The sequence below is a fragment of the Phyllostomus hastatus genome, unplaced genomic scaffold (assembly GCF_019186645.2).
Source record: "Phyllostomus hastatus isolate PE091 unplaced genomic scaffold, TTU_PhHast_1.1 phas_contig_16, whole genome shotgun sequence".
NCBI lineage: Eukaryota > Metazoa > Chordata > Mammalia > Chiroptera > Phyllostomidae > Phyllostomus > Phyllostomus hastatus.
In genome coordinates this window covers 29,208,117-29,226,948 of record NW_025333643.1, presented here as the reverse complement: position 1 = coordinate 29,226,948, position 18,832 = coordinate 29,208,117, and the positions used below count along the sequence as shown (strand labels likewise).

Here is an 18,832-nt window from a genome sequence, read left to right as displayed (position 1 = left end):
ACATCACTCTAAATTATTGGTATCGATTCATTGGCAATTATATTTTCTTGAGAAAAAGTCTTATAAAATCTGTGAGTTTTTGATAGACATTCACAGCAAAATGTATATTTAAAACCCTTGTAAATATGTGCATGGTAATACTTCTGTGAAAGCCCGATTAGCTGTTTTTCAACTGCTGGGTTATTTCAAAAACTTTTTCAAATCACAATTTCTAGTTAAGGAGACTACAAAGGCATCAGAAACTCACTCACAGTGATTGATTTCTGATACCCCTCAACATGGGATAAATAGTTAAACTGATTTGAGTACGAATTATCTCTGAAATATTTCCTCTGTGCTCACCTGGCAGCCTTAAGAAAAAAAAATGCTGCCTGTTACAAACTGAAAATCTTCAAGTTGCAACCCCTGTTGAAGAAAGGTTTTGATAATAGGGTCATTGTCAGACCTTTAACTCTGTGGCATGTTGCTGGGAACCTGTTAGTCTTTAATGTAGTTGCTGGGAAGGGAGTCATTGGAAGCAATGAAGGTCCCTGTGTGAGTGTTCCCTTTCCTGATGAGGAAGCAAAGTACAGTGATCAAGCAGAGGGTCTCAAAACAGACCCTCAGTCACTGGGTCACATGAGTCACTCACTGCAGGGGGAAGCAGGCACAAAACTCTGAATTGTAGAGACAGATAATTTGGGTATTAACACCTGGGTGACTGAGAAACCTGTTGTTCCTCATGGATTAAACAGTAGCAAAGTACACTAGGTATAATAGGAAAAGCTGAAATTGAGATTTTTTTTTGGTCACTGTTTTTATGCTTTTTAAAATCTATCAGCAGGAATATTTCATGGCATCAAAGACATGGCCAGAAAGCAAGAAGATATATATGAGGGGTGTGTGTGTGTGTGTGTGTGTGTGTGTGTGTGTGTATTTTTAAATTATTTATTTTTTAAATGAGGTCTGCCCAGAAGGCTGCAGCTATGGACAACTGGTGATTGGCAGCTTCATCACAACAATGCATCCACATATGCAACATATCTCATACACAGTTTTTTGGTGAAATACCAAATCACCTGGCTGACATAGCCCCACTACAGCCCATATTTGGTGCCCTGTGACTTCTGGCTTTTCCCAAAACTACAATCACCTTCGAAAGGGAAGATATTTCAGATGTCCAAGGGACTCAGGAGAATGTGATGGGGCAGTGCATGGTGACTGGGAGAACTGTCTGAGTTCCCAAGGTGCCTACTTTGAAGGAGACTGAGGCATCATTGTCCTATGTGCAATGTTTCTTGTGTCTTCTTCAATAAATGTCTACTTTTCTTTATTTTTAAAAGTATATTTTGTTGATTACGCTATTACAGTTGTCCCATTTCCCCCCTTTATTCCCCTCCACCCTGCACACCCCCTTCCACCTTCATTCCCCAACCTCCCGCCCCGCCTTACTTCATGTCCATAGGTCGTACATACAAGTTCCTTGGATTCTCCATTTCCTATATTTTTAACTTCTCCCTGTCTATTTTGTACCCACCATTTATGCTTCTTCTTCCCGGTACCTTTTCCCTCCTCCCCATCCCCATTGATAACCCTCCATGTGATGTCCATTTCTGTGATTCTGTTCCTGTTCTACTTGTTTGCTTACTTTGTTTTTGTCTCTGTCTTTAGGTTCGGTTATTGATAGTTGTGAGTTTTCATTTTACTGTTCATATTTTTGATCATCTTCTTTTTCTTAGATAAGTCCCATTAACATTTCATATAAGGGCTTGGTGATGGTAAACTCCTTTAATTTGACTTTATCTGGGAAGTACTTCATCTGCCCTTTCATTCTAAATGATAGCTTTGCTGGATAGAGTAATCTTGGATGTAGGTCCTTGCCTTTCATGACTTCAAATACTTCTTTCCAGCCTCTTCTTGCTTGCAAGGTTTCTTTTGAGAAATCAGCTGATAGTCTTATGGGAACTCCTTTGGAGGTAACTGTCTCCTTTTCTTTTGCTGCTTTTAAGATTCTCTCCTTCTCTTTAATTTTGAGTAGTGTAATTATGATGTGCCTTGGTGTGTGCTTCCTTGGGTCCAACTTCTTTGGGACTCTCTAAGCCTCCTGGACTTCCTGGAAGTCTATTTCCTTTGCCAGATTGGGGAAGTTCTCCCTCATTGTTTTTGCAAGTAAGTTTTCAATTTCTTAGTCTTTTTCTTCTCCTTCAGGCAACCCTATGGTTTGGGTGTTGAAATGTTTAAAGTTGTCCTGGAGGTTCCTAAGCTTCTCCTCATTTTTTAGAATTCTTATTTCTTCATTCTGTTCTGGTTGAATGTCTATTTCTTCCTTCTGGTCCAAATTGTTGATTTGGGCCTGATTTCCTTCCATTCACTGTTGGTTCCCTGTACATTTTCCTTTGTTTCACTCGTCATAGCCTTCACTTTTCACCCTATTTTGCAACCATACTCAACCATTTCTGTGAGCATTCTGATTACCAGTGTTTTGAATTCTGCATCTGATAGGTTGACTATTTCTTCATTGCTTAGCTGTATTTATTCTGGATCTTTGATCTGTTCTTTCATTTGGGCCATGTTTTTTTGTCTCAGTGTACCTGTTACATAGTAAGGGGTGAAGCCTTAGGTATTCACAGGTGGGGCAACCCACATCTCTGTGTTGTGCCACTGTATGTGGGGGAGGGGTCCTAGAGGGAATAATGCCACTTGCTCTGCTCTCTGCCAGGTTTCAATCACTTTTTCTTTTACCCACAAGCAAATTGGGCCCTTCTGGTGCTGATTCCTCAGTTGGGTGGTTTTGTGTATGTTCTAGGACACTGTGGGTCTCTCCAGTGAACTCTTCTGCGAGGCTGGGAGTTTCTCTTGCTGCCACAACACCCACAGATTTTTTCAGTCAGAGGTTTTGAGACTTTATCTCTCTGTGCTGGAACCCTGCATTATGCAGTCAGTCTCAGCTGCCTGTCTCTGCCCTTCCTACCAGTCTGGGTGAATGTTTCTTCTTTAACTCCTTGATTGTTGGACTTCCATACAGTTCGATTTTCTGTCAGTTCAGGTTGTTTTTGTTTTTAAATTTGTTGTTTTCCATATTTTGGTTGTGCAAAGAGGCACAATGTGTCTACCTACACCTCCATCTTGGCCGGAAGTCTGTCTCTACTTTTCATATTACATGGCTGGATACCTTCTGGACACACACTCTCTCTCTCTCTCTCTCTCTCTCCACACACACACACACACACACACACACACACACACACACACAGAGAAACACTCACAATTCTCTATCTCAGCCCGGATGTCAAATATGGCCTTTGCCTATGGACTCTTGTGTGTTGTTTAGTCTTGGAACTTCTTTTCAAGATAGGATGTCATTTACAATCTTTAGGCCATATGTTTACTCAGATTTAAGAAACACAGGCTAATCTTTTTCTATTTTGAGGAGTAATAAATTGAAAAGATAATTACATAATATGGTGTATAATGTAACTCTGGCTTGAGCCATATGTGTTTAATTTTAGAGAAACATGTGTGATGACAGGTTATGAAAGGATGAAACTATTTTAGTCTTTTAAGGATTAGAAGCATGATTTAAAAAAAATAAATGCTTTTTAATACTCACCCCTCTGCCCCCCAAAACAACCCAATGCATAAACTCAATGAATAACACCCAACTGAGGCAATTTGTTTTTATGGTGGACACTGGCAAAGAAAATTCAAGGACTTAATTCCAAGCTCTTGTAAAATTAGATGCAGGCTTCTGTGTGCTGCAGGAATGGGCGGCATGTAGTTCCTGTAGTTACCAGGTGTAGACTGTCCAGAAGGTACTTTGCACGTGGGAGATTATCCAGGATTATCATGGTACACCCATTATAATAGAGGAGGGAAACTGAAGAGAGAACTGAAGGGATGGTAGGGAGAGGGACCTTGCCCAGTGTTACTGGCTCTGACCATAGAGGAAGGAGCTACATGCTGAGGAATTCTGGTGCCTCTGGCAACTGGAAAATGCCACGAGAGCAGAGTTGCTGTATTTAGAATCAAGCAGAAATTTCTCATGTGAGTATCCAGTTAGAAACACACCAATTATCTTTTTATCATATCTGATATAAAATGTTGTGGTGGGAGAAATGCAAGAGCCCTTCTTTCCTTCCTTTCACAAACATTTGTTGAACACCTTATATGCTCCAACCACTGTACTGGGAACCTAAGAAGTAGAGTCAAATACAATACCCCTTATTAAGACTATTAAGTAAGCTAGAGGCTCATATACTGAGATCTACTTTCAGTCTACCTTTAGATTGTGTCCCTTTGCCCATGATTTTGGCCTGGAGGCAGGATTACCAGGTGTGGCCCACAGAATAATGTCCCCTACAGACGTGTGTGTCCTGATCCCTGGAACCTGGTAGTATGATATGTTACAGGGCAAAGGGAATTAAGTTTGAAGATGGAGTTAAGGCTGCTGATTTCCTGACTTTGCATGTGGGAGATTATCCAGGATTATCATGGTACACCCATTATAATAGAGGAGGGAAACTGAAGAGAGAACTGAAGGGATGGTAGGGAGAGGGACCTTGCCCAGTGTTACTGGCTCTGACCATAGAGGAAGGAGCTACATGCTGAGGAATTCTGGTGCCTCTGGCAACTGGAAAATGCCACGAGATAGGTTCTGTCCTGTAGCCTTCAGAAGAAACACAGCCCTTCCCACACACCTTTTTTTTTTTTTTTTAATCTTGGGAAGATCCATTTTGGACTTCTGAGCTCTAGAACTGTAAGAATAGAAATGTATGTGTTTTAAGTTACTGAGTTTTTGGTAATTTGTAACAGGTGCAAGAGGAAACTAAATACATTGAGAGGAACTGCAGGACTGGTGTTGTGTGGTGAACACAATAGGGGTTCTCAAACATGGCTGCACAGTGGAATCACCCAAGAGCTTTAACAGTGCTGACACCTGGGTCCTGGACCCCAGAAATTCCAATTTCATTGGTCTGGAGGGTGGATTGGACATTGGAATTTTGTAAGTTTTCCAAGTGACTCAGCAGTATAACCAGAGAGGGTGGGACACTGGTTTAGGGTGTTGGCTTCAGCATTAGATCAACATGACTTCCTCTTAAACATCTTCCTCAGGACAGCTAGATATGTGAGTGTTATTCTTTTAGCATCATTCTCTCATTTGTAACATGGGGGTGCGGTGAACTTCTACCTAGGTTTGTACGATCCTGAAATGCCCAAGTGCGTGTCTCTCTTACATGATAACTGCTCAGTAAATAAATGGTGGCTGCTGTTTTGACTGTTCCTGTGACAAAGGTTTGGATGCACAGGATGTACCACCTGATGAAGTAATGGTAGGCACAGTGTCAGGCCGATTTACACACCTGAGTTCACAACTGCCTTCTATATATATATACCTGTTCCAAGGAGAACGGCGAAATCTGAAAAGTTAAACAGTTGCAAACAAAGGGAATAAGCCCTAGGAACCTGGACCTGAAGCCTGGGTTCTCACTTTGAGTTCAGGGCCATGCCTGGGCTTGCATGGCACATGTGTAGGAATGTGGAGCTGGTGGCAGCATGCTCACAGGGTGCCTTTGTCAGCTTTCCACAAGCCATTCTCAGAGTCATTCCTTGGGCTGGGGGATGGCATTTGTACCAGATTCACTCTGCATGATTAACCATATTGCCCTGTCGCCTACCATCAACGAAAAGGAGGTTAAAAGCCATGGGAATGATAATTCTTAACAGTTAGAGGCTGTTTCCCTCTGTCTGCTGTTTAATCTAATCTCAGGTTCAGTTGATAATATTGATTAGATTCTTTTCAAAACCCTGTGTGGCCTATGGGGCTTCTCTGTGTGGGGTAAAATGTTATTCTTCTCATATGTAAGTTGAGAAGAAAAGGTGAAAGTATACAATTAATTTGCCTGCACTTTCTCACAAATTGTATGCTAGATTTCTGGGAAATGCTATATATGGAACAATATTCCAGCAAATTATTGTTATTTACCATGACTTTTGCCTGCATATTTAAAGTCAACAATTATGTTTTCTTTCTGTACTTAATGGCTTTTGTACAACAATTTCAGAAACCTGGTCAAGTGTCATTAAGAAAACCTGCGCTTTGACCCTGTGATTCTTGGGAAACCAGTTAACAATATCAGAAGTAACAACCAAGTCCTGCCTCCAAAGGGACACATTCACCTGTCCCTTCCTTTAAGGTAATTAATTTGTAGGCCATTGCCCTGTCTCATTTGTTTTAGAAAATACAGCATCTTTTGTCATCATTGGTGTTAATATTGTTAAAAGCAGATAACAAAATTAAACTTCATCATCTTAAATGCTCACATGGTATCCTTGTGTATGGGCAGTTTCGTTGTCTTCTAGAATTGTCATCCCTTTCTCCTCAATGCAGGGCATGTGTGTGCCACAGGAGTAATAATCCTTTTCTAATCCCAATCCAAATTTTGAAGTAGTACCCTCATGTTTGTGTCACCCTTACTTTCATTGCCATTTGACAGCCATCAACCTGAAGGCTTTTAAAGTGCCACATATTTTTGAAAGTTCAGAGGTCCAAGCAAGCTTTTTGTTTAGAGATCCTGATCCTCACCCTACTGGAAGTGGAAAGAGCAGTTTATGGTCAGCTATATGCAAACATGTTCAGGTTTTGTGAATTTGAAGAGGTCCAACTTCATTATTCCCTATTGTCAGATACTTTGGGTTATGATATTACCACCAAGAAAACAAAACAAAACAAAACAAAAAAACACCTCCCTGCTACCCCCCAGCAAACATCCCAAACTGTACTTTCTCTTTTGAGAAACTTACCTGGTTTTACTTGTAAAATATCTTGGAGTGTATGTACAAAGACAACCTAATTGTTGAATATTTTTAAAATTGTCTTTAAAATCAAATTGATGGGGGTGGGCTGAAAGAAGAAGCCAAGGCATGTGAAAGTTACAGGAAAGCACAAAGATAAGCAGTCACCTGTATCCCCTCTACCTTCTATGACAGTTAACATTTTGTCCTTTTGTTTTATAGATATATCTAAAAAGTATAAAATTTTTCAGCAACAGCCAAGATCCCTTTAATTTTTCATCTTCCCATATCTCAGAAGTGAATTTTATCAGGAATTTGGGGTATCTCATTCCATTTTATTTTTATATATCTACTTACACAGATAACCTTTTTTGAGAGTGTTTATTTAGTTTCTAAGTTTAGCATGCAACTATATTGTATCCTCAGTATTTCAGCCTTGATTTGAGAAAGATAAAGTGTGAATACCTATAGATCTAGCTTCCCCTGCTGAAAGTCTACACAGTGTTTTGTCATTTGACAATGAATGGTGCTAATTTATTCCAATGTTAATGGATGTTTATAATTTTATTTTTATTGAAAAAAAATCTTTGGCATGCACCAGAGTTTCTTTAGAGAATCACTAGGACAGTTGATTGCCCTTACAAAGATGTACTGCACCCCAGTGCAGAGTTGGCCACCACACCAAGCTGAAAAAGATGACATTGTCACTCCTTCCCCCAAGGTGCCTGGTGAGGAGGTGGAGAAGGACAGCTCTGTCTCTAGAGTGGCATATTTCAACTGGACTGCTCTGGAGCCCTCAAGAGGAGGTAATGATCAGCTAGGTCCTGTGTATCTAATAACCGACACTTTCAGGCATGCCTTGTCCATTCATTTCATCTGTTTGCAGAGAGTGTTCCTCTACATTAAACAAGAAGAGCCTCATCTTCTGTTACAGGTAGAAGTATGATTAGAGGAAGGAGGGCATCAACTAGTTAATCCAGCAAGAGAGTGGAGGAATTTAGAGATACTCAGTGAAGGTTGTCCTACACACAGACCTTTTGTTTTAAGCTTTCTCAGACATCACTTTCAAGAGGCTAAGGGAGTAGTGCTCGAAGCAGCAGCACATGGAAATAGAATAAAAGAAAAGAAAAATACAAAAATAAAAGGGAGGAAGAACTTCTGAGTACACAAAGCTTTCCACTGCTCCTTCTTATTCTGCGGTGTGATCTGTAGGTCTGTCCTGAGCTTAGGCTTGACAGCTTGTGGGGACAAGATGAATTTTTCAGTCAGTATGAGAATTGCCATCCACACCAACTGATACCCTCCCTTGGCAGCTGCTCCACTCTCTATCTTTTATCATTCCTCTTGATCCATCATCTAGAGAATGCTAGAAGGCATGAGATGTAGGTTCCAAATAGGAATTGGTGCCTGTTTTCTGTCTTGGTTTATTAAAAAAAAATATAAACTTTTGAACTTTTGAACTGCTAGTACCCGTGGGCGTGTGCAGGAAAGTTGATAAATAAAGATAATGTTGATGTGAGTACAATTTCTTTCATATGTAACTAGAAAATGTGAGTTCCAGATAAACTTTTCTTAGAAAAAATAAAATTTTAAATGTCAAAGTTTTTTGAGCTCAGGTAGGGTGTCTCCAGAACTAACAGACATCTTTAGACCTTGGACCAATTAAGAGAAAATCAACCTGATAATAAGTTGATATATTTGGCAGAAGGTCTTTTTGTTTTCATTGAATTTAGACTTCCCTTCCCCTCATGTGTTCTCTTAAAATCTCTATGTATTGTTGTAAGTTTACTTTTTATTTTTGTCTGCAATGGTCACTTTCTAATTTCCCAGTGCATTGAAAAACTTGTCTTCATATTATACAACATGTATTATGGATATGGAAATTTGTTTTTTTCTTAACAACTTCTGGAATAAAAATTCAGCTTCTATTACTTCCCAAGTATCTTTCGAAAATCTGAGGTAGTATATTAATATAAAAGGTAAACATGAAGCAACAATTGTAAGTAAATTAAAGAAACAGAAAAGACCTGTGCTTTAGAAATACCCAATCCAGTTAAATACCTGGTTTTTACATTGTTCATTAAAATTTTGAAATAAATGGCTTCATTGTATTTGTGCCAATCCCCAGGTTGAATTACCGCTGATATCAACAAGACTTACCTCAGTATTGAAGACAAGAGCATAATATTTCACTTGCTTGTGAAAAAGTTTTTGAAATTAGATTATAACTGGCATACAGTATTATATTAGTTTCAGGTGTCCAAAATAGTGATTTGACATGTATAATATACCTTATGATGTGAGCAATCTGATAAGTCTAGTATCCATCTGACATTGTACCATCATCATGTTTTTGACTATATTCTCTGTGCTGCACATTACATTCTGTTTCTTTGAGTCTGTTTTATTTGTTTATTTTGTTCATGTAGATTTTACATGTAAATGAAATAAAATGCTTTTGTCTTTCTCTTACTTATTTCACTTAGTGTAGTATCCTGTAGGTCCATCAACACTGTAGCAAATGGCAAGATTTCATTCTTTTTTTTATGCCTGGGTAATATGGCCATTATATATATAGTATGTATATGTGTGTATATGTATATGTATATCATATCTTCTTTATACATTTATCTTTCAGTACATATCTAGATTACTTCCATATCTTGATTATTGTAAATAATGCTCCAGTGAACATAAAGATGCATATATCTTTTCCAATTAGTGTTTTTACCTTCTTTGGATAAATACTCAGAAGTGGAATTGCTGAATCATAGGACAGTTCTACTTTTACTTTTTTGAGGACCCCCTATACTGTTTTCCATAGCAGCTGCACCAAATGATGTTCCACCAACAGTGCAAGGGAGGGTTCCCTTATCTTGACATGCTCACCAACACTTGTTACTTGTTAACTTTTTGATGATAGACATTCTGACAGGTGTGCAAAAGTTTGTTTGTTTGCTTGTTTGTTTTTTAATGAATTCGGCCTCAGAGCTTCTCCAAGAAAACACACTGCTAAGTGCAAGATGAAAACCAAAAGGTTACCATATAAAAAACAATTCCAAATCTAGAAATAATATTCATGATCTTTTTTGAGATTTTATTTATTTTTCAGAGAGAGGGGAAGGGAGGGAGAAAGAAAGACAGAGAAATATCTATGTTTCTAATACCTATTACCTTTGTTTCTAATACCTAATACCTTTCCATCTAATATGGAATGTAATAGGTATTTACTAGGTATTTGTTGCATTCAAACATGGACATTTTTAATATACTTGATTCAAAGCTCATCTCATGTAGAGATTTCACAGTAAAGAAAAGTTTGTAAGAAGTAAAGAGGTCAAAGTAGTTGACAGAAGTTACCTATAATATGATTTTGCTTTTGCTAGAGTTGTTGCCTTCTGATTTCTTTTACTTACACATTTTGGGTATGTGCATTTCAAAGCTGGAGATGTGGAAAGAGGACATTTTGTCATGTTCCATCTTAGTAGGCTGTAGAGTCTCCAAGGTTTTACCCCTACCCATTTCTGTCCCCTGGTTGTCACTGTGCTTCATTCAGTAGGGGTGAATGTTGGAGCTATGCACTGTGGAGAATCATGCATTTATTTTTATTGTCTTTGGAGAAATGCCAGGGTTTTAGAACTTTGGGAATACCCAAATACAGTTGAACCTTGAACAACATTGATTTGAACCTTATAGGTCCACTTTTGTTTTCCAATAAATATACAGTTGACCCTTATATCCCCAGGTTTTGAATCTGTGGATTCAACCAACCACAAATTGAAAACAATATTTTCTTTTTTTAAAAAAACAGTTTGTGATTCATGTTTGGGAATCTGAGACTTTGGAGGGCTGACCGTAGGTACTGTTCTATGCGGCTGTGTATAAGGGACTTGAGCATATGCAATTTTGGTATCTATGAGGGGTCCTGGAGCCAGTGCTCTGTGGAAACTGAAGGGCTGCTGTAGTTAAGTTTTGGGGGATTCAGAAGTTACACGAAAATTCTTCCCTGCATGTGGGCTCAGTGCCCCAACCTCAGCATTGTTCAGGATCAACTGTATTGTGAAACCTGTTGTAATTTGTGATCACTAAGCCTCGTGGTAGGGGGTGGTGGGATATAGGATACATGACCCATTTTGTTGAGTCTCTATTTTATAGTCTTTCTCTTTAGTAATTGGAGTTATTGGAGATCAAAAGTTTGACTCCTGTAGGAATGTGTGTACATATGTACACACACATACACATACATATATCAAAATGTATACTTGTGTGTGTGTGCACATGCACACATATATGGTTGTTGAATTGTCTGAACCCAAATAATTCGAGTTTCTGTCCTAGCAAAAAAAGTTACTTCTACAAAAAGTTGAAAAATAAATATAATCTGCAAGGTATCACAAATAACTTTTATGTTTGAATCAAGCTATTATATTTTTTATGCTTTTTATATTTAGGTAGATCAGGTAATAAAATAGCTGCATAGTTCATAAAGTGATATGGCATTACTGCCTGCTGTGCCCAAGAAGTAGGCCAGCTTTTTACACTCATGAAGTAAAAGTGGATTAGAATTGTGATCAGTGTATTACCCTATGTTTCTTATTGTGCATTCTATTTCCTTTTGAACACCTTTGTACATTAAATGGCTATTAATGACATAATTAAAATTGTTTGTCACCACTATAATGTGTAATTTCCTATCTCCTCATGCAGATGTAAGTTAGATAAAGGAGGAGTTTTGGCAGGAAGACAAACTGCAGTGATTTATAAATGGCCAGATGTGGTTGTTAAAAGCTTATCTACAGAAGGCTCAACTGAGTGTTGCGGAATCAGAGCACAATTGCTGTGCACACCCAGCCTGTGTGTCTTGGTGTCAGTGACATAGCTGCTCATGCAAGCATGACAAATGAGCCACATGTTTTATTGTTGTGTACAGATTTTGTGTTGGAATTTAAACAGGGTGAGAAAGGTTCACATTAGCTTATACCAGCAAAGTAGGTGTTTAAAGGAAATTAATGAGACTAAAGTGCTAGTGATATTTTCAGTTTGCTTAGTGCTTCATAACAGAACTGAAATATCTTACATTTCTGTCAAGTTTCAAAGAGGGAAAATCCCAGCACTGTTAAAAAAGAAAGAGAGAAGTTAATATGAGAATTCAAAGAAATCAGAAGCAAGTGGAAGCAAGGCATTACTTAAGCACTGTTGACATACATATTGCACACGCAGACTTGACATATATACAGTTAGGTTAGGTAGGTGCTTTTAAGGAGGAGGCACAATTTCTGGTTTTTGTAGTATTTGTGCAGGCAAAGCTCTGTTAAAATAATGTTAAGACCCTGGAGTGATAGAAGCTACAAGTGGTTCGAAGAGTGTTTTTCAGCTTTAAGAGGAAGGAAGAAAGAAAGAAAAAAGAAAATGGTTATATCTTAAAGCCATTCTGTGGTCAGAAGTAGGTATCTTTTTTCTCCCTTTCTCTTCCCCACCCCCTCTATCTTCATTGTCTCTTCTTCCTTCACTTGCCTGGAAAATTTTATATAGAGGAGAACTAAACTGTAGGATTGGGTCTGTATAGCATGGAACCCCAAAATATAACAGATATAGCAACTATCCTGTCCCTCTTAGGGTGGATAGAAAAATTCCATGGTATAAGTTGAAGACCTAGAAGTTTTAAGTGAAGTCTGTGAGGCCAGTGAAAGCTTTACTGGGGTCTTCATAATAATACCCTCACCTGCTTTGTTGTCTCCTCCTCCCGTCTTCTCAAGTTTTATAGACTTGATGCTTCTGGTCAATTTACCATCCTTTCTTTCTTTTTAAAAAAGTTTTTTAAAATCCTAACCTGAGGATATGTTTATTGATTTGAGAGAGAGAGAGAGAGAGAGAGAGAGGGGGAGAGAGGGGGAGAGAGGGAGGGAGGGAGGGAGGGAGCAACATTGATGTGAGAAACTTTGATCAGTTGCCTCCTATACATGCCCTGACTAGGGATCAAACCTGCAACCTAGGTATGCGTCCTGACTGGGAATCGAATCTGCAGCATTTTGGCGTGCGTGATGATGCTCCAGTCAACTGAGCCACCCAGCCAGGGCATTCTTTTTGAAATGTTTATTGATTGATTGATTTGAGGCGGGGATGGAGAGACACATTTCATTCCGCTTATTTATGCATTCATTGGTTGATTCTTACATATGTCCTCACTGGGGATTTGAACCTGCAACCTTGGCATATCAGGATGATGTTCTAACCAACCAGGCTGCCTGACCAGGGTCTTATCATCCTTTCTGAGATTATATGTGTGTTTGTACTATTACTTTAATGTTTATACTCCTGTGGGCCATCTGTTAGTTTCATAAAGGCAGAAATTGTGTCCCTAGGCCTGTCACTTTATCTGACACATACAGTACATTTGAGAAGTATTTGTAGATTGAGTCAAATGAACTATGTGGACAATAGCCTACATTCAGACTGTCATTTGGAGAACACTTCTCCACCCACATAAAACTTTCCTAAATGATAAATAATTGTCCATCTAATTAATGCAGCAGTCTCAGTGACTCTTTTGCCATCCCCTCATTTCCAGTTTGGAGCCATAGAATCCAGCTAGGTCTGGTCCCTTCCAAACTGACTTTGGCCTTGAGCACTCATCATGCAATTCCAGGAACTGCCCACTTGATGTCTTGTACCCAACCTATAGACAGTTAAAGAATAAAATCAGAAAAACGCACATGCTTTCTCCTCTCTTGAATCTATCTCTTCCATTTAAAAATATGTGTGTTTTTTATTACTCATATATTGAACCTTAGAAAGAGATGAATAAAATTGAAGTGCAGGGATGGAAGTTTCAAAGAAATAAAACACTTAGAAGCAGGGCTGTCTTCATGGCAGGACAGCTGTGCAGCCTCAGGAGGCGTTGTGCTTAGAGGGCCCTGCCTTTCGTTAGTGCTCTGCTGTCACCAGCTTGAAGTTCTCCATAATTTTGAACAAGGGGTCCCAGAAATTATGTAGCTGATCCAGTCCATGAGTGTGTGTTCTTTCTGTCATTGTAATCATGTGACTTTTCAGTTGCTGACTTTCCTGACCTTGCCAGAATTTGTTACTTGGAAGCTAGATTGCCTTGGGCTTGATCTTCTCTGATCATGGCTCCTAAATACTTTATTGAGTACTTGGTGGGAAACCTGTCCTCATAGGACACAAACTTATAGGATACAAATTTATAGGATGAGAGCTTTGGCTGTGACTCAGACTGTGTTCAAATCCTGGCTCTGCAATGAGCAAGTTACTTAAACTTTCCAGGCCTGGTTTCCTCATCTCCAGAAAGGACAGGATGATATTGTGCTTACCTCTCAGGCTTGAGGCAGGAACCAAGTGAGAGAGTATGTGGACCTAGCTCTCAGGCACTTTACTTAGATGAGCTCAGTCACTGTGAGGTGTGTTGTAGTCATTGGGTACCACACTTCTGGTTGCACCTGCTCTTGTGGTTATTGCTCCATTGAAGTCTCAGGATTCTCACTGTGCTTTCATACTCTAATGTGCCAGCATTCAAGGTGCCTTGTCACCTGGTACCAGTGTTCAAGATGCCAGAGTTCAACGGAAGGCTCAGGGCAGTTCTGCTCACTCCTCTGAACTGCTTTCTGTTCTCTAGTTTTCTTCTTGTATGTGGAATGACTAATGAACATGGAAAGGATTTATATAACCAGACTCTGCATTTTGTAACCCATCTGTGTTTCCCAGTAGTCCAAAGATGTCAGTATATCATTAAAGGAATCAACATCTCTTCTGCAGAAGCAGCCAAGTATTTTGTAAATAGAACCCCTCCCCCGTTTATACAGGAAACTTGAAAAGAATTGACCATATCAAAGGGACTCATGTTCTTGGGGAGGGATGACACATTACTGGGGACTGATGATGCAGGGTATGAACCATTCATTTATCTGACAAATACTTACTAAAGACTCTCTGTGTGCCACATAGTGTTGTAAGATGTGGAGTATCATTGCTCACGACATCACCGGGAACCTTGAAGCACTACAAAGAACAGTATGAAACAGAAGTGCTATGAAGAGAAATAAAACAGGTCATGGAAGAAGAGTGCCTCTAGGCCACTTTAGACAAGGTAGCCAGAGAAGGCTTCTCAGAGATGATGACATTTGAGCTGAGTTCTGAACGGCAAGGGGAAGGCAGCCAGGAGAAGGTTGGCTGTAAGCATTCCAGACTTAGGGACATACAGTACTCACACTGGAAGGTACTGTGAGCTCGGTGGGTCTGAGAACAGAATGGAGAGTAGGAATGAGGTGTGCAAGATGGAGAGGGGAAATTAATTAGACAGAGGAATTAGTTGGGGCCTGACCCTGGACCCCATAAGCCAGGGTCATGTGATTCCTGAGCTCTTTTTCTAGCTGTTGTTTTCAAGGTCAGATGAAACCAGGAATCTTTTAGCTAAATAATCAGTAAAGTAGTCTCCAGGTATTAACTAGGGGGTGGGGGCTGTGGAGGAATGAATGATTGTACCTGGATTTATCCTTCAGTTCTCTAGTCAAGAAGCATAACACTGAAGGGAGCACTAGAATCAGAGTCCCAGGACAAGTCTCAACTCTATGGGGACCTGCTATTTAGTTTTCTTGATGAATCATTTTATGAGATCGATAGTGGCTTTGATACAGATTGGTATAATGATGAAATGACTTAGTGCTTGTGGCAACTATTTGATAAATGCAAAATCACTTATACATATTAGGGAGCTATTAATATTGATAATCCTTCTACCTACTAAAATATCTGATACTCTTAATTATTTAAAAAATGCATTTTTCTATCCATTAAAGAGATTTTATATTACTTATGGGGAAACCTAGTGGATAAATTCATGATGGATATGGTTACTCCATTCCTTAAATGGTTTCCAGGAACTGAGTTCATACTCAGATACAGCTATTTGACCTTTTTCAAAGTCTGGGATGTTAGAAATCACCACCACCTATGGAATTCTATCTCCTGGATTTCTTATCTCAGCTGGATTGACTTTGAAATACAAAAAAGCTTAAAAAGAAGTGTTAACTGTTTTGAAGACATGTCTTTAAAGAGGATTCACAATAGTTCTTATAAGACACAAATCCTGCACCTCCAAAATAACTGCCTTGTATTTGGGTTTGTGGATAAGAGCAATTTACATGCGGTTTTGGGGGAGCTGATAATAATTCTTGTGGAAATTTGGCCTACAGTAGTTGACATTTTTTATGTAGGAGGTGGCTTTTGACTCTTTTGCTACCCCTCAGAATCTGTTGTTTTGCCCAGCAGGATGTTTGTATGTTGTATGTGTCAGAGAATCAGATGAGATAATAGATTCCATCAGTCCAGTTCTCCAAGATTAGTTTTCAGGAGCTGTGCGTGTGGCCCCAAGGAATCTGAATTTTAAACTTTTACGCTTCCTTGATTTCATTGATGCCACTTGGAAAGGTTATCTCAGATTACTGGAAGATTTTTATTATTAAAGTTTACAGAATTTTCCTTAGAAATCATTTTTCACTTTTATTAGAACATTTACTAGCAATGGTACTAATTATTTTAAATGTGACCCTGGAAATGGGCTATGTCAGCTTGAAAAGACTATTTTTAACAGAATTTGGTTTTAAAGGCAAGCTTTATAGATAATATAGTAATACCATTGTTATCTAATTAACATCCACTGGACAAATATATGTGATATTAGAGAGGCAAGTATATATAAAATTATAAATTGTGACATTTTATGAGTTTTTTTAAATCATGAGTTCTTATACAGCCATCATTACTTAACAGTGTGAAATGTGGCTTTAGACATTACATCATGTAAAGACCAGGAGACAAAACACACACACACACACACACACACACACACACACACACACACAAAACCCTGAGGATCAATTTTTGATTATAATAAAGTTTTAATATGAGGCATTTCTGAATATGTGTCATGAATATGAGTCATGATTTTCACACCAGACCTGACCTATTATGATTATGTTTCGACTTCAAGGGGTTTTCAGTATTTAAATTCTAAGCCTAATTCTAAGGTTTCAAAATGATTCACATTCAAATCTACTTTTATGTTTTACAATTCAATAAGAAAATACTGCTTATACCTACATTTTTACTATTCTTAGACATATTATTTCTTTAATTTCACTAATAAAATAGCCATTTCTTCATTAGTAAATTACAAGAGCATCTCAATAAAAAAATTAATTTGAATGTGGCTTCCCATTTCATTTCACTTTGGAATTTTCTCACTTCTTTCATTAGTTCTCAGTTCTTTCATTAGTTCTTTGTAAAATGAAGATACTTTCTAGGTAAATCAATTCCTTCCAAGCAGTAGAATAACTTCCTTTTTGGAAAGAATTATTAGAATCTTAGTCTTTATAATCTTAAATACCACTTAAGTTAGAGTGAACAACATAAGAAAAAATTACACTAGTTAAAAAAAAGAATGATTACGACCTGGGCCAAGTACATTGCAATTATATGCCATGGAAAAGTGAGCTTTCTATTGGGAAAAGCGTGATATAGATGCCCATGAAATTTCCAGAGTTTAAGTATTTCTGTAAATTAGGTTGTTCCTTGTTAAAAAGGTGGCTTTAAAAAAGGCTGGTTTCACTGTTGTTTTAATCATGGTTTAGTTACCATGGAGAAATATGCAAGTTAGCATTTATACACAGAAGTGAAATTTATGCTGCATAGATAATAGCCTAAATTTAGCTTGACTTAAGATTACCACTTCCTTTTTTTTAACAAAAAGGAATAATAATATATCACATATATCCACTAACAAGTTAATTATTTTGAAGGCTATTGTTATATTTTTAGAGAACTTCTTAAGCATCAGCAGACCCCTGTGTCAGTGTGACTGCTTCCAGTGCTGAGCATACTATACCATTTACATTTTATTTGCTTGATTTTTGTTACACTTAGGTTTAATAGATTACTTGGCTAAGTTTAAAATCCTTCATGTGGTGAAAAACTAGTGTTTAGACACATTGCATGTCATTGGGTTTTATAAAGGACTAGGGAGTGTTATATACCAAAATTCTTCAGAAAATGTCGAGTTCTACGTTTTCTGGACCAGTCTGATTTCAGAGCCCATCAGTAGTTTGATGACTGTTTGGGTATATTTTTAAGAAAAGTTCTGAGTAAAGTCCTAGCTGGGAATAGATTTTTTTTACCCTGATTAATAGATTTGTTTGTATGGAGTCCAGCACCTGGGAGCTGCCCTTCCTACCATTTACGTTACACAGTTCCTCAAAGCCAAGGCTGAGTTTTCAAGGACAAATGTAGTAAACTGTCCTGATCCAACACGAGGTCCCCCAGCACAGAGAGAGAGCAGCAGATCCTTTTCAACACCAGCTGTTGTCACAGATATAGATTGCTGCAGTGAAGTTTTCTTAATATAATTCAGGAAGCTCTAGAGAATTCTACAAAACAACTGTGCCAACAAGGAAAATGTTGAATTTTTCATCAGCTGCCCAATGCTGAGAGTTAGTGGGCAATCCGTTCATTCATGACCAGATGTTCAGTGTGGTAACACTCTGCAGTTAACGTGAACCCTGTGGCCTGTTTACCATTGGCTGCAAGGTCATTGGCAGCAACCTGGCATTGGAGAATTGAGGCCCGCACAAGCAAAAGACCATGTGTCTGCCTGTGGCTTCCTGGTTCTCACCAGCAACCAGACAAGGTAGGGAGTGATGAAAGAAGGGAACGACATCACATCAATCACTTTGGAGGCAAGGAGAGTTTGCTGGAGGTTTATGTTTTAGGGGAACAGTTGGCAAATTCTTACACTCCTTTTTATCTAAGAAGAAAGGTGGCCTTTGTTGAGTTGGACAGATTATTTCAGCCTATGTCCTAACCATCAAACTTTTTGTGGTGGGGGCAGTAGCATGGGTGGTTAAGACAATAAGAAAAGGTTTCTAATTTTAAACCGGAGGAAGTCACTAAAGTTGACTCTTAATGTTGAAACCTTGCTAGGTCCAATTTGGAATTGGGAATATGTGATATTTTTGCCCTAGGTGAAATAAACTTTATTATTATGGGTGGAGAA

At 38.5% G+C, this 18,832-nt stretch overlaps 1 protein-coding gene across 21 annotated transcripts in view; it reads left to right on the top strand.

Moving 5' to 3' along the window:
- Positions 1-18,832, top strand: part of FOXP1 (forkhead box P1) — a 627,100-nt gene that overhangs the window by 193,373 nt on the left and 414,895 nt on the right. For 20 of the 21 annotated variants that reach the window (XM_045832498.1, XM_045832499.1, XM_045832497.1 and 17 more), the window contains 2 exons: positions 6,042-6,173; positions 7,493-7,577. The exons of the other annotated variant lie outside the window; for it this stretch is intronic. The gene's annotated coding sequence lies outside the window, so the exon portion shown is untranslated. The remainder of the gene's footprint in view (positions 1-6,041; positions 6,174-7,492; positions 7,578-18,832) is intronic. 21 annotated transcript variants of the gene reach the window in all.